This window comes from Sorex fumeus, unplaced genomic scaffold (genome assembly GCF_029834395.1).
Source record: "Sorex fumeus unplaced genomic scaffold, SorFum_2.1 ptg000036l, whole genome shotgun sequence".
Taxonomy (NCBI): Eukaryota; Metazoa; Chordata; class Mammalia; order Eulipotyphla; family Soricidae; genus Sorex; species Sorex fumeus.
In genome coordinates, this window is record NW_026606093.1 from 13,378,876 (window position 1) to 13,402,667 (window position 23,792).

Consider the following 23,792-nt stretch of genomic DNA (forward strand, 5'->3'; position numbering starts at 1 on the left):
AGTTTTTTATTTAGAACCAAATCTAATAAAAATATAAAACAAGGTTATTGTGAAATGACAAAATAATGAATATGCAAAGCAAATTTATATTTTATTACTGATTATTTATAAGACTAATGTGCATAAATTTTATCATAAAATCAAGTTAATTATAATACCACTTGGTGTTGGTTTCAATATATTTTCAGAAAGTGTTCTGTTACTGATTATTAGACACTATTTCATTTGTTAAACTAGATCAGCACCACTGAAAAGCTAGAAAACAGCTCATTTCGACCCTGACCCATGGAATTTCAGAAAACAACCTCGTAATAAGACTCAGTTTGCAATATGTGTTTGTTTAACATTGATCAACCTGTGAAGCTGAACAGTACCATGGTACATATTAACCCCTGAACCTGTCCTTAGAGTCAGTGTTTAGACATGCAAATATACTGAGAAATTGGGGAGAGTTGATTTGGCTTTGATTTTTTTCTTTAAGGGGGGAACAGGAGATATTGACAAAATATGAAAAGTGGGTCACAAGACAGAGGTTTCCCAACTGGTCTTCAGCAGGAAGCTTGTTACTAGAGGGGGGCTGTGTAGGAATAAGTTATTTTGTAACTTTGGAATTCAAGGTGATTGATTCAATTTTTTTTAAAAAGATGTTTTCTGAATGTTAAAGTAAATTATCTACATCTTACTTAAATTCTAGGATTTGAAGTAACTAACATGTCAACACTAATCCTCACAATGACCAGACACATAGTATTGATCTAATCATAATGAGTACATTTGAATACATATTTTTAATTATTATGAACCATCGTATGGATGCACTTGCCTCCTGAGAGGTAGCTTCTTCCAAAAACTGGGCTCTAGAACTGCCATCTTAATATCTCTTAAGTAGAAGGAATTTTTACAAAAATGTGTGTATGCTACTTACCATCATGTGAGGCAAATCTGTTTAATTTCTTAGAATTTCTTAGAATTTGAGTAAAAATCTAAAAAGATGTAATGTCAAATACTTTGTTATGTCTTGCTCAATTCATTTTTATTAGATTTAGAAATGAGAAAATGCATTTGCAGGTGTTTTCAAACAAAAACTTCTATAGAAATTTAAAACAATATTATTGTTTTTATAAGACATACTATTTGGCAAACATTCCAGTTTACTTCACCTGTTCAGTGCATGAGTAATAAATGAGACTAAATATAATGTTGTCCTCCCATTGTTCATCGATTTGAGCAGGCCCAGTAACGTCTCCATTTTTTTGAGACTTGCTGTTACTGTGTTTGGCATTTTGAATTCGTCAGGGGATCTTTCCAGGCTTTGCCGTGCAGGCAAAATACTCTTGGTAGCTTGTCAGGCTCTCCGAGAGGGGCGGAGGAATAGAACCCGGCTTGGCCAGGCTGTAGTCACTTTTTTAAAATGTTAATAAAATTTAAATAAGATTTCAACTAGTAATTTCTGTTAGTGATATATGAATATCATAACCAAAGTAACAGGACAATTCCTGAAATATTTATCAGTCGGCTTTGGAATTAAACTTGTTGAAGGATTTATCCCAAAAATATGAAATAAAAAATTTTAAACTGGAGTTTATTTCTATTATAACAGAGATCTATAAATATTCAACCATTATTTTTGAGTCAAAAATAATCTATTAAAAATTAGGTTCCTATAAAAATATTCAGTACCATGACTGACTTAAGTGGTTCACTATTTTTAAAATATCCTACCAAAGATAACAATTAATTTTTTTTAATTTCTTTCCTACATCTTGGGCATTGTCTAAGCTTTTTAGATGTATTATTATCTCACGTACAGAAAACTGTGTCCCACTTTATGTAGTCTACGATATAGGTGCACATTTTGTGTCAGTTATTCTAAATAAATTCAGTAATGATTAGATGAGATAATGTAAAGTTTTGAAAGAAAGTTTTTTCTTAAAAACTTCAGGTGAAACTCATGTATTGCTTTTTTTCTGCAAGTTGATTTTAAAAGAAATACATTAGGAAAAACCCTAAATGTGACATATGCATAATGGAACACTGTGCAGAAAAGGTGAAATGTTAAAGTTTACTGCAGCTTAGATAGAACTAGGGCCATCATGTTAAGTGAAATAAATCAGAAGAAGAAGAACAAATACCAGATTATCTCACCTATCTGAGGTATATCAAGAAACAAACCATGGTAATAAATATCCATGAATGAGGTCAAACCTTTAGCCTTTGATCAAAATATAGAAAGTACTAACTAGTAATGGAAGGTTAAAATGAGAGGTAGGGAAAAATGAACTAGAGAAATGTAATTATATTTTTACCAATTAAAATGCGATATATTGTTTGGAATATTTTTACTTCTGTGGATGTAAAAATATTTTATAGATTTGACCATAACTCTGCAATCTATATCTTCAATGTAAGGTACTAAGTACCTAACCTGGAATTCTCCTGTCAAGGATTTTTCAGGAATTTGATCCTTTCCTTTGGTAAGAAATTATTCCACAAGGAGATTTCCCAGTCTCATAGAGCTGCTGCTTCCTTTTCAAAAATGTGACAAATGACAGTATTTTTTAATTTTAAATGTAGGAGTATTGCTATTTATTTAGCCAATGATTAGGCTGACTGAATTGGGCATGAACTCCACTGGACAGTATTTTAGACATTGGAGGGTCTTGAGCAATTTGGTGGTGGTGAAGGTTCATATCATAGCAAAATCATAAACATTAACACTATTGTGACCATGTTATTTAAACTATGGTAAAAATAAACAAAAATAAATAAGATGTAATTATGTGTGCAGTTTTTAAAATCAAAACAACCCCTACAGTTGACTGGTAATCATAGAGAAAGTTGAGCGAGCATCTGGGTGAGTATGCTTATATACATTTTGAAACCTGATTAAAAGAGGATTCCAGGTCAGCCAGGTTGTAGTTGGAAGTAAGCCAGGTGTAGTAAGAGGACATTTCAGCAAACTGTAATTTAAAAAACTCTCAAGGAAACAGGGAAAGAAATGACAATGAGGTGCTATTTCTGTTATATAGAAAAAAAATTATACAGGTTAGACTGAAGATGGAGTTTGAGGATGCCATTTGGAGTTTCAGTAAGACATTTTAAAGGTCATGTGAATCTACAAAGGCTAAAACTATGGGAAATTCTACTGAACAAATGATTTGGTTTTGTCATAAATAAATTGCAAGGGGAAACAGAGGAGGGAGAGTTGAAATTAGAGATTTGACACAAAATTAGTGCGTGGGCCATTTGAATTCTGATTCAAACAAATTGAGATTAATTCAAAACACACAGACAAAAGAAACGACGAGATATTTGTTGCTGAATAGTTGATAATATTAAGGAAATGCTAGTACATCTAACTTCTTAAATAAATTTAAAACAATTCATTTATCAAAATTAGATAATGATGTGATTTGGGGTTCTTTGGGAATCATCAGGTAATGAATGTGGTAGCAGAAATAGGGAGAAACCTGTGAGCGCAGGTGGAATAGACAATAACTGAAGATGGATAAGGACTTCCTCTCATTAAACTATTCTTTTATGAAAGGTAAACTGGAACATTTACCCTTCACAATTTAGAACTACTGCTTACATTTTTCTTGACATTCATTCCAACAATTATAAAGTAGAAGATTGCTTCAACTAATCAAAAATTTCTCTAATACTATTTTGAGTTTTGCCATTTTAGGTGAAGTTAATGATAAGTCAGTCATTCTAAAACAATAAAAATCAAATTATGCTCAACAAAACATGACATTTAAAAACAGTCATTTATTCTAATTCTTTGTAAATCAGTCATCTATGGAAGGTATAATTTTCCCCTTAACCAGAACATATATTTCAAATCTGCCAAAGTTTTTCTATATCCTTAGCCAGAAAAGTATAGATCTGATTTTCCCCTTCTTTTGTGCTAATGAAAAGCATATCCATCAGCATGTCTGCACTTCACCCAATTTTTTATTAGTTCTGTGCTGAAGGAGATCATACTCAGTGGTACTGAAAATCAATCTCAGAGCCTCACCCTGATGTATGTGTTCTATTACTGAATTTTATTTTCTGCCCACAATTTTTTTCTCATAATAATGTTTATTATGTTTGTTATGAGAAATAATAAACATTATTATTTTATTAATAAAATAATAAAAATAATAAAATTAATAAAATAATGGAGCGATAGCACAGCGGGTAGGGCGTTCGCCTTACAAGCGGCCAACATGGCCGACCCGAGTTCGATTCCTCCGCCCCTCTCGGAGAGCCCGGCAAGCTACCGAGAGTATTCGATATGCCAGACACAGTAACAACAAAGTCTCCAATGGAGACGTTACTGGGCCCGCTCGAGCAAATCGACGATCAACGGAAGGGCCTTTACCTTTACCTTTAATAATGTTTATTATTGCTTTCATTTTAATTCTTACGTTGAATAACTTTTTAAAAAATATTTTTTAATTTAATTTGAATCCCAATGAGATACATACATAGTTACAAAATTGTTCATGATTGGGTTTCATTCACACAATGTTCCAACAGCCATCCCTTCACCAGTGTACATTTCCCACCACCAATGTCCCCAGTTTCCCTCCCCTTGGCAGGCACTTTTCTCATATCTCTCTCTCCCCTTCTTCCCTCTCTCTTTCTCTCCCTCCCTCTGTCTCTCTGTCTTTGTCTCTCTGTCTTTGTCTCTCTCTCTCTCTCTCTCTCTCTCTCTCTCTCTCTCTCTCTCTCTCTCTCTCCTCTCCCTTTACTTTGGGCCTTATGGTTTACAATACAGATACTGAAAGTTTATCAAGTATATATCTTTATCTACGTTCAACACTGAGTTTCTGTCCAAAATGATCATTTTCAACTATTATTGTCATAACTGGTCTCTATTCTTACTGCCTTTTGCCCAACCCCACCCCCCCCCACACACACACACTCTTTTCTGGCAAGATTCTAACCACTTACCAGTCCCCCTGACCCCAGTTTTCCCTCTTAAAATGATGTGGTGGGTAACCTATACACATATAGAATTACACTCACTTAACAAAGCAATTAAGGTGCAGTTTCAGGAACAAGATAAACATAGAATCCCCATGTGACTGTGCCCTTTATAATAAACTCAACTACCTTGATATTCATTTGAAGGTTTTTTTAAGTGCATATTTGAGTTCAAATGTATTTTTTAAAATTCAAACACTAAGGGGAAAACAAAAACAAAGTTCAAAATGGGCCTGAGAGATATTACAGCAAGAAAGGTAACATCTTATACGTGGTCAACCTGGCTTGCATCCCTGGTACCACTTTGGTGTTCTAAGCACTCCCGGGAGTAAACCCTGAACACAGCCAGGTGTGAACCTCAAAAATGTTCACAAAAGGGGTTTAAGTGAGGCATGTCTGTAAAGTAAAGGCTGATCATGGTTGTGCCTTTGATTTAACTGAAATTATGCCTCAGAAAAATATCAACCAATATTAACCAATTTATCAGGGGGATAATAGAAAGACTGAAAATTTCCTATTATATTAACTAACAGTATATTCACTGAATTTTTCACTTTCTATGACAATGTATTATATTTATAACTGGCAATTTAAAGCTATTTTAATTACTCTTTGAATCTAGTGTCAAGCATTTGTTCCTGTCTTTGTTATTATTTGATTACCACTTTGGACATTTGTTATTTTCTTACCTTTTCTATTCATATCCCCACATATGAAGTGAAATCATTTTGTATCTTTTGCTCTCCTTGTGAATAACTTCACTCGGTATGGTACTCTCTAGAAACATCCACACAGCAGCAAATTATATGATTTTATCTTTTCTACAGTCAAGTAATATTCAACTGCGTAATGTACCATAGGTTACTTATTCAGTCATGTGCTCTTGGATACTTGAGTTTTTCCAAATTTTGGCTATTGTGAGTAGAACTGCAATGAACATAAGAGTAGGAAGCTTACCCCAGCAGAGGTATACAGAGGAGATGCTACTTACAAGGTGAATATTGGGACAATGATGGAGCAGAAAAGACACAGCTTGAGGCTGTGATCCTGAAATGTTTTACAGATGAAACCCTACCATTCTGTATTGTAAATCACGGAGTCTAAAAATGAAATTTAAATAAAAAAATAAAACCTTTGTTAGGAATTTCTACTAGGTTTAATAAAGAAAGAATCTTTGTTTCACAGCAATTAAGAATCTCCCAAGAACAACTCTCAGTCCAGATGAACCCACTGGTGAGTTCTAGCAAATGCTCAAAGAAGATTTAACTGCCTTTACTCATTAAGATCTCCCAAGATATCCAAGAAACAAGGATCTTTACAAATATCTTTATTTCTTTATTGAGTCACCATGAGACACAGTTACAAAGGTTTCATATTTGAGTTTCAGTCGTACAGTGATTGAACACCCATCCCTCCACCAGTGTAAACTTTCTACCACCAGTGTCCCCAGTATCCCTCCCCCCGCCATCTCTCCCCTCCCCTAGCCTTTATGACAGATAATTTCCTTCTTACTCTCTCTCTCTCTACTTTGGGGCATTATGGTTTGTAATACAGATACTGAGAGATCATCATGTTTGATCCTTTATCTTCTTTCAGCACATATCTCCCATCTTGAGAAATCCCTCCAACCATCATTGCCTTAGTGATCCTTTCCTTATCCCAGCTGCTTTCTCCTCCAGGTCATAAGGCAGGCTTCGAACTGTGGTAAAATATTCCTGGCCCTTGTCTCTATTGTCCTGAGTATTAGTCTCATATTATGCTATTTTATAATTAAACTATCTTTACACTAATACCTAAAGCATTCAGAGACACTTCCAGGAAAGAAAATTTCAATCAATCTCACTTATGAATATTGATGCAAAAATACTTAACAAAATCTTATTTAACCAAATCCTTCAACATAACAAAAATATCATGCACCTTAATCAAGTAGGATTCATCTCAGAGATGCAAGGTGATTTGATTCAACATCTGCAAATTAAATAACATAACATATCATGTTGGTAAAAAGAAAGATAAAAATCATGTAATCATATCAATTGATGTAGAAAAAGCCTTTGAGAAGATCCAACATCCATTCATGATAAAAATTATGAACAATTTAGGGGTGGAAGGAACCTTCCTCAAGAGAAGAATGGTGGCGATCTACAACAAGCCCACAGCCGGTAACATCCTTAATGGTAAAAACCTAAAGAGTTCCCTCTGAGATCATGTACAAGGCAAGAATGTCCACGCTCTCCCTCTAATTCAAATAGTATTAGAATCCTGACTTCTGCAATCAGGCAAAAAAAGACCAAAGGGATGCAAATTGGAAAAGAACTAAAATTATCACTATTTGCAAATGACATTATTATATACATAGAAGACCCTAAGGAGTACACACAAAAAAAGGTCCTAGGAACAATAAATCAATTCAACAAAGTGTCTGGCTACAAAGTCAATGCAAAAAATTAAGGTCACATTCTTATACAAAGAGAATGAATCAGAAAAAAAAGAAATCAAGAAGTCTATCCCATTAAAAATAGTATGCAAAAACATCAACTATCTAGGAACCAGCTTAACAAAAGTCATGGGAGATCTATACCATAATAACACTGAATCACTTAAGAAAGAGATAGAAGACCTTAGGAAATGGAAAATTATTCCATACTCATGGATTGGAACAATCAATATTATTAAAAGATAGCACAGCGAGTAGGGTGTTTGCCTTGCACACGGCCAACCCGGGTTCTATTCCTCCATCCCTCTCAGAGAGCCCAGCAAGCTACCGAGAGTATCCCACCAGCACAGCAGAGCCTGGCAAGCTCCCCGGGGAGTATTCGATATGCCAAAAACAGTAACAACAAGTCTCACAATGGAGACGTTACTGGTGCCCGCTCAAGCAAATCGATGAACAATGGGACTCCAGTGCTATAGTCCTACAGTGCTACCCAAACTAGACTATTATATGGATTCAATGCAATCCCCGTCCATATGCAGACAGTATTCTTAAAGGATCTAGAAAGGTCAATAAAAAAGTTTGTATGGAATTATTAAAAAAAAAAAAGACAGTGACTAGCCAAAGAAATACTGAAAAGTAAGAATTTGGTGGGTATTTCATTAGCTGATTTGGAATTGTATTATAAAGCTACAGTGATAAAAACTACGTGGTACTGGAATGAGGCTAGGCCCACTGATCAATGTGTCAGAATCGAATACCCAAGGACAAAACCCCATATATATGGACAGCTAATTTTCAATAAGGGAGCTGAGAACATGAAATGGAGTAAAGATAGCCTCTTCAACCAATGGTTCTGGGAAAACTGGATAACTATGTGTATGAAATTAAGGCTGGATCCATATATAACACCTAATACCAATTCAAAGTGGATCAAAGACCATGAGATCCAACCAGAAGCTACAAATTTTTTTTTTACAAATTTCAAATTTTTACAAATTACAAATTTTTTTTACAAATTTCACTGAGGAAAATACAGACAGAGCGCTTCAAGACGGGGCCCTCAAAAGCATCTTCAGTGATCTGATAACACTGTCAAAAGCAACAAAATAAAAAATAAACAAATGGGACTACAAAAAACTAAAGAATTTCTGCATGGCAAAGTAAACACGGGCTAAAACTAAAAAACAGATTACTGAATGGAAAAATATTTGCATTCAATACATCAGATAAAGGTTTGATATCCAGGATATATAAGGTTCTCACCAAGATCAACAACAACAACAGCAACAAATCAAAACTCCTATCAAAGAATGGGAGAGGAAATGAATAGACACATCTCAGAGGAAGACAGATGGATGGCAGTAGGCATATGAAAAATGCTCAGAATCACTTGTCATCATAATCAAGAGAAATCCAAAATCCAAATCAAGACAATGAGATACCATCTTACTCCTATGAGAATGATACATATCAAGAATAGTAGAAACAATTTGTATTGGCAGGGATGTGGTGAAAAAAGAACTCTCATCCACTGCTTGTGGGAAGTTGTCTGGTACATGCCCTATGGAAAAAAATACGGAGAGTTCTCATTAAATTTAGAATTGAATGTCCATATTACCCAGCAATTCAACTTTAGAGCATCTAACCCCAGGACATAAAAACAATCTCTCAAAAGGTTATATGCACACCATTAATTATTCTTGTACTCAGTACAACAGCTAAGATAAGTAATTGACCTAGATATCCAACAACAAATGAAAAGATTATGAAGATGTTTTATATATGTATATACATATACATGGGATCATATGAAAAATGTAAATAGAGCTTTATATTTAGTTTCATTCTTTAAAGAGCAAATATCACTTACATATTATGAAATTATTTGTATTGCTTATGTTGATATAGTACATAGGTATTTTTGTTTTACTTTCTTCCAGAAAAGATCTACTTATTTTCTTTAAAGCAGAAATTCAAAAAACAAACAAACCCACCTATGGCCCTTAAAGGTATAATGCTTGTATGGCTGGGAGATGCTCAATGGTTAAGATCAATGCCTAACATGTACCCCACCATGTTCAACTTCCAGCACCACATGGTCCCCCAAGTATCACTAGGTATAGTCCTGGATACTGCTCCCCAAACCTGAGCACCTCTAGATAGCACCAGTATCAAGTCCAGCACCATCAGGCTTGAGCAGTGTCACATTCTTGGATTCATGGATTAAACTGATTACCCAGTTAACTAATCCCTGATGGGACCGCCAGAACTTCTGGGCACCAGTAGAGAGCCCTGCCCACCCAAAGTAAATCACAATGCCCGCATTGTTGGGAGCAACTGCCTGTGTTACATTTCATATCAGACCTCCCTGATGGCTTTTATCATTAGTCAAGTAAGTAAGTAAACAATATCATACAGGAGAGGAAAATGAGTCAGTGGACTTATTGTTCAGGTCCCTGATTTACAGCCAAGCATGCACTCCTTCAAGATTACGGGGCAGAGGTTACCTGGCCTACCATATACTGTGGAACCTATGGTCCACACACAGGAAATAATGGCACCAAAGAACTCAGGCCATACCCAGAGTGGACATAAAATAAAATAAATCATAATGACAGAATGATGACATTTTATTCTATTTTAAATGACTCAGAAAACAGATTTGCTTCTACAAATAATTGTAAATACTTTTAGCTTTGACGTTCCTTTATATAATTAGCACACCCTACTTATATTCCATTCTCTAGGATGGTTTGTGATATTTAAAATTTTTTCCTTTTAAGGAAATCACTAAAACAGAGACTTTGTTCCTTCCATTATATTGAGGCTAACGAGGGTTCCACACTGAATGTTTGTGTTCTTTTGTAAATTGAGTATTAAAGTTCACGGTATGAGACCCGAAAGGCTTAAAGAGAGTATTTTAAACACTTTTAAATCATACTAGATACTTTTCTCTCTGATGGGTACTGACTAAAGAAAGAGGCTGAGTACCCTCAAGGTACGGTTCAAAGGTGATGCATTTTTCTGAGCCAGTTTCGGAAGGGTCTAGTCTTATTCAAATTATGTCCTCACACTTTTCACCTCATAAATATTCTCTATCTCTTTAATCCTACTGAAGCTATAAGTCTATCAAAGATATACGTATATGTATATTTTTGTGATGAGTATATATGTATGTATATATCATTAAATGCAATTTATCAAGCAACTGGACTAATACTATTTGCAAGAAAAAAGACCAATTGCTAAAATTTGAATGAAATCCAAGAGCATTGTAGTGAATAAAAAATATGTCTTGAAAACACAGCATTTATTCTGATACCATTGATGTAACATTCTCAAAATGATGGGGAATATTTAGATTAGGGAGGAACAGGTGTGTACGATGATAAGGGAGCAGTGTAAAGGTGATCTTAGCAGCTATGGAAATACTTTGTTTGTGGCATGGTTGCACAAATATATATGCATGTGATAAAATGATATAAAAATTATTATGCCAGTGTCAATTCTCTGGCCATGTTATTGTATTAAAATGATGTCTAATAGAATCACTAGAACAAAATTGGGGAAAGGTATATGGGGTTCTGTACTATCTTTACAATTTCTTGTAATAGACAATTACTTCAAATTCAAAATGTTAAATATATATTAATAACATGGACTCTTCTGGAAAGCAAGTATAATTAAGTATAGCATAGAAACTGATATTTTAAGTCAGATATACGTTTAAGTGTACTGTTACTAAAGAATTTCTTCAAAAACAAACAGGAGAAAAATGCTAATGAAATATGTTCTTAAGTCTATAATAAAGTCACTCCTTTTATGCAATGGCCTGAACTATTTGGTTGCTTTTCAGGCATTCACAAAGGCTGAAAGCAAGCATTTCTAAGTATGTCACTTCAACAGTGGAGGTCAGTGTGGTCAAAAAGTTTCCAAGAACATTCTGCATACATATGCCATGTTATTCCCACCTGGAAACAATCCAGCATGTCAGACCATAACATGTGTAGTCCCGTGCAGTATGCAGACAATTCTTAAAACAGAGACGGTCCCCTGAGCGTTGTTCCTTAATGAACACTTCCCTCTGCCCTATTTTTTTACAGTTCTTTGCCACCTCTCCCCAATTCATTGCACTCACTCCCGTGGTCCATCTAAATGAAGTTTCATGAAAAATAGGCAAACCTGTGAGCAGTGAAGTGTCCCCAAAGCGCAGTCTCCTGAGATCCTCCCTGAGAGCCAGGGCCCAGTTCATTCTCCTGTTGGCCTACACATGCCCCAAGGGCTGTGCAGGACACAAGTGTCACCCAAGAGCCATCAGCTCCCAGCAGCCACTGGAGATGCTTCTGAGTGTCCTGCAGCACTGCAAACAGAGGGAAGCCTGGCCAGCTGTTGGCCTACGTTTCCTCTTGGAGAATTGCAACTTTTTCCTTCTTTTTTTTCTTTAACATTTTTATAGGACCATGAGTGTACCTAGTGTTATCATTTTATGCCAAAACAAAGAACAAAGTCCTATCCTGAGGAGTACGCCATGCAAAAAGCGTGAATGACGCAAGGCAAAATGACAGGACAAACACTGGGTGGGGAGAAAAAAACTGTACTGGTGAAAGGTAAGGGAGAATCAACAAGACTTTAAAAGATAGATTAAATTAGGATCTGAAATCTCAAAGCAGCAGACAGAAATAATAATTCCCAAGTATAAATAGTATTGATAAAATTTTTGAAGTGTTTATCATAGACCATTATCCTTGTACTAATTCTAGAAGGTAAGAAATATAAATCGCATCAAATTGGAAAATAAGGTTACTTTTAATTGTTGACAAAGCATTCTTCAATGCTTTAGCAGTCCAACCACAATTCTTGGTGCTTTACGGATATAAACTCATTTAACTCTCACAACATCCTTATGAAAAACAGGAACTGTTTCCTTCATTTTGCAGATAAAGTAAAATAAGTGGTCAGGGTAAGTAACCTGCTCAAATTAACTTAGGTAGAAACTGGGAAAACCAATATTTGCACCCAAGAAGTTCAGATGATTCAGCCATGATCTGTCTCCAGGAAGCTCTCCTCCAGTCAATCTCCTGAGCCTGAGCTAAATTGTGTGAAAGATATGGGAAATAAATAGTTTAATTTGATTTTGAAATGTTTGCCTGGGTTATAATGAGGCAAAAATTCACTTTACAAAGATCTTTAATATTGCAGTGCAAATTATGTTTGTTTGAAGATTAAATCCTACTTTAAAAAATAGAAATGTCCAGAGACATCGTACAGGAAGTGAGGTATTTGCCTCTCATGTGGCCAATACAGTTCATTCTTGGCCCCTTTTTGGTTCTCTGAACTCTACCAAGGGTTTCTTCTGAGCACATAACTAGGAAAAGACTATGAGCACTGCAATGTCATAGTCTGCAGCCCAATTCCACTTAAAATAATGTAAAATAAAATAAAATGAGAGTCTTTCCATCTTTTATTCTGTGCATATTGTACAACCATAACAAGCACTGTGAAGGCAGCAAGGTCACAGCAATAAAAAAGAGTTAAAAAAATTTTAAAAAACAACGTTACTGGAGAAAATTATCATTTTAATGATACATCAGATTTTTGGGGAGCAATAATCTCAAATAGTCAACAGGAAATGAGAGACTTTCATTCTTCTATAAGAAAGGAGATTATTCTAGTCTGGACTATCCTGTATGACTATTATTTAACCCTTTGCTCATTTCTTCTCCTCTGTTTCCTTTATTTTAATTCTGACAATTGGAAGAAAACATGATAATAAAGAACATTTAGTAAAGACATTTTGTATCTCAAAAGTGTTCTGGGAATTGGAGAGATAGAACAAGAATCAAGGTATTTGCCTTGCAACTGGCTTAACTGGGTTAATCCTCAGAAGGACATATGGTTCCCTGAGTGCTGTCAAGAGTAAGCCTTCAGCACCACTGAGTATGGTCAAAACTAGCCTGTTTTTAAAATTCTTTGAGTAGCAGAAAAAAATATAGCAATCAGTAATAATACCTGCCACATACTGGGTAATTGCTATGATCAGGCATGATTATAAATATTTTACATTTATTAACTTATTTTATACTCATAACACTCCTCTGAGGTAGATATTATTATGACTTATTTTTAGAGTGGAATAAACTGATGTTCAGAAATATTAGAAATATGCCCAAATTACTAAGAAGTGGAAGGACATATTACTAATAAGTGGATGATTTGATCTATTAACTAAAATTGAGTTTCTGGTTATTTGTAGCTTGCATTAATCCTTCAATTTCCATTCCTATTAACAAGATAACAAAGAAAAAAATCTCTGCACTAGATGATGCAGATGCCTGCAGACCTCTGAGTCTGGAATGAAAAACAGGTATTAAAAGGTCTATATAAAAAGAAGATGCATTGGAGTTATCCTGTTTTCAAGGGTCAGAATCTTAGCTGGCATAAGCATTTGCTTTGGAGATAGGATGACATTTGCAGTGGTCATTCCAGTCTCCATCTCAGGTTACTTTTATATACATATTTACTTCCCGACTTCCTTTATAGCACACTTAAATTTTAAAAAATAAAATTGAACAAAGAAGTAGATCTTCCTCCCCATGCTCCTCTAGAAGACATAGAAGAATATTTGTTTGGATTTTTATATGATTATATAGAGATTGCATCTATAGTGAAGACAGAATTATACCCTTGGGAAAAATAATGTGGTTTTCCCACATAAGGGATAATAAAATCTACTATTTCCATGTGAGTATAACTTATTAAACCATAGCATTATAAGGCTTTAAAAAAAAGCGTACAGTTCTTTAGGACCATAATTAAGTGATAAAATAATAAAAAAACTGTATTGCTAATTCCTGTATTCAATCATTTGTTCCCTGCTAGCACAGTTCTATTTAGAAATTGATGGGTGTGGCAGAACTATGGCACATTTGCAGAATAGAGTGTGCAAGGGCTCCTAGGTCACACATCCTTGCATTTGCCACTTCCCGGTATCCAATTCTTCTATTACCAAAGTGCTAAGTACATCTCACCAGCTACTTTTCCTAACTAGGTCTCTCTGTTGAACATATGCTCTCACGTTGTCCACTTTTTGTGGGTTTTAAAAAAGCAATCTCTGGGCTGGAGCAATAGCACAGCAGGTAGGGAGTTTGCCTTGCACGCAGCCGACCCGGGTTCGATTCCCAGCATCCCATATGGTCCCCCAAGCACCGCCAGGAGTAATTCCTGAGTGCAGAGCCAGGAGTAATCCCTGAGCATGGGTTGGGTGTGACCCAAAAAGCAAAAAAAATAATAATAATAATTAAAAATAAATTTAAAAAAATAAAAAAGCAATCTCAGGTATGACCACAATTTGAAATGTGCTCTGACCCCTTTCCAAAGCCAGGTTCCTTGACAGAGTACTCAAATCTGATTTTTCCTTAGACCTCAACAAAGTTAGTATAACTGATTATTCATTTTTTCCTCTACAAGAATAATTCATTTCAATAATCATTCATGATAAAACAATAAAATGTGGAATGAAGGAATTTTCCTCAAGATAGTTAAAGCCATTTGCTCACAGCAAACATCAAACCCAACAGTGAAAAACTGGGTCTTACCTCTAGGATCAGATCAAGACAAGCTTCTCACTCTCATCACTATCATTAATTTAGTACTTGAAGCCCTTGTCATGACAGTTAGGCAAGAGAGCGATAGTAAGGGCATTAAGATTTGAAAAACAGTTGAATTATCACTATTTACAGATAGCCTGATACTATACTTCAAAAAACCCTAAAGGCTCTACATAAAAAGTTCCCAGAAATAATAGACTTGTACAATAAAGTGGCAGATACAAAATCAGTGCACAGAAGTATATAAACATTTTATATACAATTATTATTATTATTATATACAAATAATAAAACAAATGAGATAAAAAATACCCAAGACATTTTCAAGAGATATAGATTGAACACTGTTGAAATTTATATGGATCTCTTCATGTTTAAGAATTATGGTATTATAATTCATTAATTGTATTCATAATTATGATGTATTACAGTGATCTGTTCATTTCTCTGTAAGAGCAGGATTTGATCTATCTGGACAACTGCTATAGTCTCAGTGCTTTGTATGTACTTTTAATTCAGACCCCTTTTAAGAACTAAATAAAAATCAAATGAAAAAGAAAAGAAAACAGATTATATCAGACCTGAATCTATAAATTACATTGAGGAAAACATAGGTAGAACACTTTATAGCACTGAAGCAAAAAATATTTTCAGTGAGTCAATTCCACTGACCAAACTAACTGAAGAAAAGATAAACAAATGAGACTACATTAAAACAAGAAACTTCTGAACCACAAAAAAAGGGATAAAAATAAACAGAAGTAAAAACAGACTAGGGTAGAATATTAGTCCACAATTCATCTAATATTAATATCCAAAACATAGAAAGCACCAGTAGAACTTTCGATGAAAAAATAAAAACAGGAAACCAACCCCCATCAATAAGTGGAGGGAAGAAATGAACAAAAATATCCTCGAGGAAGACATACAAATGATCAAAAGTTATATGAAAAAATGCTCTGTAACCTTCATTATCAGGGAAATGCAAATCAAAACATAAGCGATGTATCATCTCACACAGGTGAGATTGGCACATGTCACAAAGGGGGTGCGGGTGGGGAGTGTTGGCAAGGATAAAGGGGAAAAACATCACTGCTGATGAGAATCTCAACTGGGTCCACCGCTTTTTTAATTTGCATTGCATGCTGCCAGCCCGGTCAACCCGAGTTCGATTCCTCTGCCCCTCTCAGAGAGCCTGGCAAGCTACCAAGGGTATCTCGCCAGCGCGGCAAAGTCTGACAAGCTCCCCGTGACATATTCGATATGCCAAACACAGTAACAACAAGTCTCATAATGGAGACATTACTGGGCCCACTCAAGCAAATCGATGAACAATGAGAGGACAGTGCTACAGTGGACCCTTCTCAAAAAGCTGGGATTGAGTTTCCATATGATCCAGAATTCCCCTTCTTGGCATCTATGCCAAAGACCCAAAAATTCTATTCAGAAGAGACATTCCCACTCCTATGTTCATTGCAGCACTGTTCACAATACCCAGTATCTAGAATCCAAGGTCCAGGAACAAACAACTAGATCAAGAAACTTTGGTACATCTGAAATACTATTATTTGGTACATGATGGAATACTGTTCAGCTATAAGAAAAGACAAAATCATGCAATTTTCTGCTCCTTGGATGTATTTTGAGATTATCATGCTGAGTGAAGTTAGCTTAAGGATCAGAGCAGACACATATGATCTCACCATATGCAGTATTAAAGAAACATAGTAGGGGGCTAACAAATGCCCAAAGGCAAAAAAAAAAAACTGAGAAGTGGTCTTCAGTAGAAAGCTCACCATGTGAAAGAGTGGGTTGGGGGCATATGGGGACGGTGGTGGAGGAAGCTGCAAACAAGTGTCTGAAATAAAATTAAAATTAATTTTAAGAGCAGTTATAAAATTGAGTAGAGGGGTTTTGAATGGTCAGATGCCACAACAGGTAGCGGATATGGTGAAAACTACTCACAAATAGATGTATAAAGCTAAGGTTAATATGATTAAGCAATGATAAACCAATGAAAATGAAAATATGTTGATATATTATTTAACATATTACTATTTACCTCTATCGAATATTTATTCATTAAATAGTTAGTATATATCAAAGTGATTGGTTTGCATAGGTAAAAGAGTATAATATTTTTAATAGTGTAGTTAGAAAATGTTAGTAAGTTAGCACAAAAGATAGGGGAAAAGAATGAACTGATCCATTGATATCTCAGAAACTCAGCAAAAATGAAAAATGTGGCATAAAAAGAAAAACATTTAACGCAGTGGTCCACAACCTAGTATATTTATTATCCTCTAAAATTTGGTAAATTGACGGGTAACCAAAGGCATATGTCTTTTACTTGAAAAGTTCAGTAATAGCACTTCAAAGATTCAAAGTTCAGTCTGTAACTGTATGGGCATGTATTTAGCTTTGTCAGGATAAAGTTAGTCTGTATTAGACCAAGAAGTGAGTTTTGGGTTCCTAAAAGCCATCTGTCAGTGCTGTCCATGATCAAGTGCAAAATGAATTGCTTATTTGTAATGAAGAATATTAAATGCTCAGCTCTGGTGGTGTGCACATGTGTTAACTTTATACATCAAAACCACATAATTAATATTATTTCTAACTACATTACCTAAATTCCAATAAACATAGCTACTTTTTTAAAAAATAAGAATGATTAAATCTTTTCAGTTAGATGTTCAGTTGCAGAACAAGTATTTCCTGGGATCCTGTTCTAAAATGAGAGAGCAAGGCAATGGTGAAATGAGGAGACAGCTTGTCTGCTTCTTTGGTAGCTTAACCTGGGGAAGACAGGGACAGGGAGAGGCAGATTCTATCCTCAGTACCACATTTGGTTCCTTGAACCCCAAAAGCAATCCCTGAATTTAGAGCCCAGAGTAATCCCTGAGCATAGCCGGGTGTGAGAAATGAAGGGAGGGAGGGCGGGCGGGAGGGAGGGAGGGAGGGAGGAGATAAAGAAAGAAAAAGAGAAAGAGGAAGGAGAAAGAAAGAAAGGAAGGAAGGAAGAAAGGAAGGAAGGAAGGAAGGAAGGAAGGAAGGAAGGAAGGAAGGAAGGAAGGAAGGGAGAGAGAGAAGGAAGAGAGAAGGAAGAGAGAAGGAAGATTGTGCAAGGGAGACACTCTGTTGGAGGATGTGGTATTGAAGCACTGTACACATGAAACCCTATAATTAACAGTATTATAATTCATGGTGTGTAAAATTTAAAATATTAATTTAAGAAAAAAAATGATTGGGGTAGGAGCGATAGCACAGTGTTAGGGTGTTTGCCTTGCACATGGCTGACCCTGGTTCAATTCCAAGCATCCCATATGGTCCCCCGAGCACCACCAAGAGTAATTCCTGAGTGCATGAGCCAGGAGTGACCCCTGTGCATCGACAGGTGTGACCCAAAAAGCAAAAAAAAAAAAAAAAACCCCAACAAACCAAAAAACAAAAAAGGAAGAAAAGAATGATTAAATAGGTATAGGGACTAAGAAAACTAGGGAAGGGAGGACAGGAAAGAATAATGGTGGGTGGATCTTGAAAGACTGATTGAGGAATTGGAGAAGTAGCTCTGCAACTGGAAAACAATACCTTCAATAGTGTTGCAAACCTAATACCTCAATAAAATGAGTAAGTATTCCTGCAGCCTAGGAAATCCTAGTTCTCCTGGCATAAATTCACCCCAATTTAGTTTCCTGCCTCTGAGCTCAGAGTATCCAGTCATTTGGAAAGTTCAATTATTCTCTTCAGAGTCTCTGTTCTTACAAGCTTCTACCTAGAACATGAATTTTCTCTAGGTTCACTCATGTTGAGTCTATAGGGGTGTGCACTGACATTATCACATACTTCTCTTATTTCAAATATTCCCAAGGTCACAAATTCTTTAAAGACACGGTTGAAACCAAAAGAAAATAAGGACAGAAAGAAACTATGAAATACTCCCTATCCCCAGTCCATACAGAAACCCCCATTTTCACAAAAGCTAAGGCCTATAAAGGTCTATAAGGTCTATAATAGTTGAAACAAACCCAAACTATTACCCTAGGTATGGATGAGCTCTGAAAATTGTGGTCTCTATTAGAAGTGCAGTACCTCTATTTACAAAAGATTTAGTCACGGTGACTGTGTCTGCATTGCCCGAAAGCAAATAAAGGTGAGTGTAGGAAACCAGGAGATCCATCCACAGTAGAAGCCAGCAAATAGTTCTCGCTCATTTTCTTTTTTAAAAAACAAAATAATTTTTATATAAAGAACTGTGATTTACGAAGTTATTTAGAGTTGAGTTTTAGGCATATAATATTTCTCTTTTCTTTTTCGCTTTTTTTTTTTCTGGTGATGCACAGAGGTTACCCCTGGCTCATGCACTCAGGAATTACTCCTGGCAGTGCTCGGGGGATCATATGGGATGCTGCGAATAGAACCCGGGTCGGCTGTGTGCAAAGCAAACACCCTACAGGTTGTGCTATCGCTCCGGCCCCCAAGGCATATAATATTTCAACACCAATCCTACTGGTATAGGCTTCCTTCCACCAGTGTTCCCATACTCTCAAAACCCCAACCCCGTTCCCTCATTACCTCCCTTTCTCATTCCCCACTGCCTCACCCCCATTTCTTTTCTCCTCTGCCCTTTTTTCTCTGGGTCAAGGGCGATCTGGGCATCCCCTTTTTGATAAATCATGCAATGTGCTGCAACCTGGATGGAATTAGGGAAGATCTAGTTTTCCTAAGGTGAGAAGTTGCTGCACTTTCTCCTACAACAAAGAAAGCACTGGAGATTAGTGGGGTAGAGAACCCAATGACTGAACACTCCTGTGAAAAGTGAGGGGTCATGTCTGCTTGAACGGGTCTCAGCAACCATTCACCTTTAAGACCTTCATCCCTCTACTCTATTTCAGGTAAATGGATGGATGAATCAAAAGACAGATGGGTAGATGTATGGATGGATAGATAGATGTATGGTTAGAAAGAAAGAAAAAGAGAAAGGAAGAAAGGAAGGAAGGAGGGGAGGAAGGGATGAAAGGAGGGAGGGAGGGAGGGAGGGAGGCAGGAAGGAAGGAAGGAAGGAAGGAAGGAAGGAAGGAAGGAAGGAAGGAAGGAAGGAAGGAGGGCGGGCATGCGGGCGGGCAGGTGGGCAGGCGGGCGGGCAGGCAGGCACCTTTGCGGTTAGGAACTGGCTTCAACGGGCCTAAGCCAGAAAGCAGCTGGTAGGGCTGGATCCCCGTACCCCATATATATCCTCCCTCTCACCGGAGCATGCCTGGAGTGACCCCTGAGCAAGGAGCGAGTAAGTAAGCCCTGAATACCGAGCCTGCCAGGAGTGATATCTGAGCACAGTGCCGGAAGCCTGAGCATCCCCGGGTGTGGCCCAAGAGACAGGCAGGCAGACAGACAAACCACCCTCCTTCATTCATTGCTGGCCCCGTCTAAAGATTCGGTGGGACACCGCGCCTTCTGAACGCCCACCCTAGGCCAGTCTCGCCTAGCCACTGTCCCCTGACAGTCGCACCCACGCGCCAGCCTGCCGGGCTGGGACCCCTGGGTTACTCCACCCGCTTCTCCTCCAACCGAGTCAGCTCCGGGAGAGCATCTCCTTCCTGGGCAGTTCCTGGGGCACGGGACAACGCTCTCCCCGCGTCTCCACTTAAGACCAAACCGGGGGCTCTGGGGTACCTTGGCGCTATGGTGCAGCGCCGGCCAGTGCAGTCTGGAGGGCGGCCCCGAGTTCCAGGACACAGGTGGGTATTCCCTGCCCACCCCCTGCCCGGTCCCTGGGGCTCTGGTCCCCAGCTCCCGTCCCTTCTCTTCTACACTGGTCAGTCCTCTGCTTGTTGCTTCCTCCCACAAACGCCCCCAGGTTCCCCTCTCTCGCCTCTCTCTGTCCTGCAGGGGGTCTTCCCCTGGCGTCCTCGCTTAGGTCCCCAGCATCTTAGCCGGGGCCTCCCTCCGACCGCCGGCTGCGGGGTCGGCGCGGCCCGGTGGACCCTGGCCGGCCCCCGGGAAGGCCGCTGGCCTCTTCCCCGCGCCGGCTGCCAGGGAGGCGGGTTATTTTTAAGTCCTGCACCCCGTGTCCCCGGCGACTCGGGTAACACCTGGCCCGCACGATCCGGCAGCCTCGTGGGGTCGCTCGACGGGAAACCGGCACAGCCAGCGAGGGGGCAGGTGGTCTCCGGAGAGCGAACCCCAACTCCAAGGGACCCCCCGAGTGCGGGCCACCCCCCGCGCGCCGCCCCTGCGTGGGGAACCCGAGCCAAGCGCGACCCCCACCCCCCGAGCCCGGCTCTACTGCCCGCAGCCCACTCCCGACAGCGACCACCCAAACCGCTATCCAGGGGGTGGGAATCGGGGCGAGCCGCCGGTTAGGAAGGGCCCAGATGCCCAGCTGCAGCCCGGGTCCGAGCCCCGCGGCCACGTGCGCATCTCCCGGGCACACGCCCACGCGGACTGTCACCCCAGCCACCGCCGCGCCGAGAGTTTGGACGCGGACAAGCCTGAGTTAAGAGCAGCGGAAACTTCACTCACCTCCTCTCCTTCCTCTCTTCCTCGGGGAACGGCGGGGAGGGCTGGCTCCAGGGACCCTCCTTTCTTCGCTTTGCGCCCTCCAGAGAGTGGAAATTTCCGCCCTGCGGTAGCGGACAGCATCCCCGGCGTCGCGTTTCGGGCGGACCCTCCCTCCCAGCCCGGCGGCCAATCAGAGCGCGGCAACCTGAGCCGCTCCCGAAAGCATCCTCCCAGGTGCGTCCGTCGGGTCTCCCGGGTCCCGAAAGGTGAAGCAGGGGAGCTGCAAGCCCCTGGCTCGTCTCTTCCCAATTCCCCCAATGTCTGTGTCTCAATATAATAGGTGATCTCTATTACCGGGGTCCAGAAGTGACATTTTTTTCTCTCTCCGTTTCTGTGAGGACGATTGAAGCTTTCATGGGTTGGATCTCCCCTAGAAGTAGGAAAACATGTCTAACATTTCTGTCTGTGTGTGTGACAAATATTTAGCGAATTTTTAGTTGTGTATAATATTATTTGGGGCATTAATATCTTCATTTCCTTGGAAAAAATCTTTTTTAAAATGTCCATGCTAATGGATCGTGAACTCTTGTGACATGGATCATTTTAGCACCTAATGGTCTAAGTATCTAGTCTTTTTTTGTTTTATTGAATCACTGTGAGATTAACAATTTCAAAGTTCTTCATGATGGCGTTTCAGTCATAGGATTCTCCAGTACCAGTGTACCGTTTCCCACCACCAATATCCCCAGTTTCCACCCCGCCACCCACCTTCTCCACGGCCCTCCTCCCCCCACCCGAGCCTGTCTCTATGGCAGCCACTTCTCTCTCTCTCTCTCTCTCTCTCTCTCTCTCTTTCTCTCTCTCTCTCTCTCTCTCTCTCTCTCTCTCTATCTATCTATATATGTCATCTAACATTTTGAAATCTGTAAAAGACTGTTTTTGGATGGTGACCTTAGGCACCCTACAAGTTTGGAAATATCAAAACTGAACTTTGCATAAAGGGGGAAAATAAACATGAGAAGGGGCAGAAACGCAAAAATATGTCATTCAAAGTTAAATTTTTAATGCAATAGCAAGGCAGGAGATAATTTGCTTAAATATGGTAGGGATCTTTGTGGTAGATTCGTCTGAAATTCATATTTGATCATGATCCTAAATATATATGAAGAAGAAATTAAAATACATAGTATGACTTTATTGATTTGCTCAAGCAGGCCCAGTAATGTCTCCATTTTGAGACTCGTTTTTACTGTGTGGGGAGATATTCTCGGTAGCTTGCCGGGCTCTCTGAGAGGGGTAGAGGAATTGAACTCGGCTTGGCCAGGCTGGCTGCATGCAAGGCAAATGCCCTACCGCTGTGCTAGAGCGATTTCAAGGGTTGGAATGATAGCACAGCGGTAGGGCGTTTGCCTTGCACGCAGCCAACTTGGCCCACCCGAGTTTGATTCCTCCTCCTCTCTCGGAGAGCCCGGCAAGCTACCGAGAGTATCTCGCCCACAAGGCAAAGCCTGGCAAGCTACCCATGATGTATTTGATATGCCAAACACAGTGACAACAAATCTCATGATAGAGACATTACTGGGCCCGCTCGAGCAAATTGATGAACAACGGGAGGACAGTGATACAGTGATGGTATGATTTCAATGCTTCCTATTAAATATACTATCTAGCATGTTAAGTAAAACTGCCTATTATTAAAACTGCTTTTCGATGTTAACTAAATTCTCATTTCAAAGAAGGCCAGTGAAATAAATTAATACTCAGCAGGTCCTTGTATTTTGTACTTATTTGTCATTCTTTGGGTGAAGGGAAAGATATTTTCCATGGAGATCTGTCTGCACAGTTTTGCAAAGTTATGAGGCAATGCAAGTTATATTATGAATTCTCACATGCCAAAATTACCTTTATTCAAAATGTAAGTTCCACTATTTGTTCATGCCGTAAAAAGTCTAGAGCCATCTCATTTTACACTTTCTGTTAACCAAACAACAATAGAATCTTAGCACTTTAAGAAACCAGGTGAGAACAATAAAAATCTACCCAGGTAATTTGTAATAGTTAGAAACATTAAAACTCAGACATTAGCATAACATAAAATAACACTTGCATATTAAACTATCCAAAAGCACAAATCCAATATCAAATTCAATAAATAACTTCCCTGAAACTATCATTTATAACTGAAAATAAATAAGTAGCAAATATGTATGTGAAAATGATAAGCAGAAATGCATATTTGGAATATTTATAAAAATCAATTATCTCATGGGCTG

General features: G+C 38.5%; 1 protein-coding gene across 1 annotated transcript in view; it reads right to left on the minus strand.

Moving 5' to 3' along the window:
- SLC38A4 (solute carrier family 38 member 4) overlaps positions 1 to 11,804 on the minus strand; it is a 74,886-nt gene extending 63,082 nt beyond the window's left edge. The window contains exon 1 of the mRNA XM_056117826.1: positions 11,600 to 11,804. The gene's annotated coding sequence lies outside the window, so the exon portion shown is untranslated. The remainder of the gene's footprint in view (positions 1 to 11,599) is intronic.
- Between the last annotated feature and the right edge of the window lie 11,988 nt (positions 11,805 to 23,792).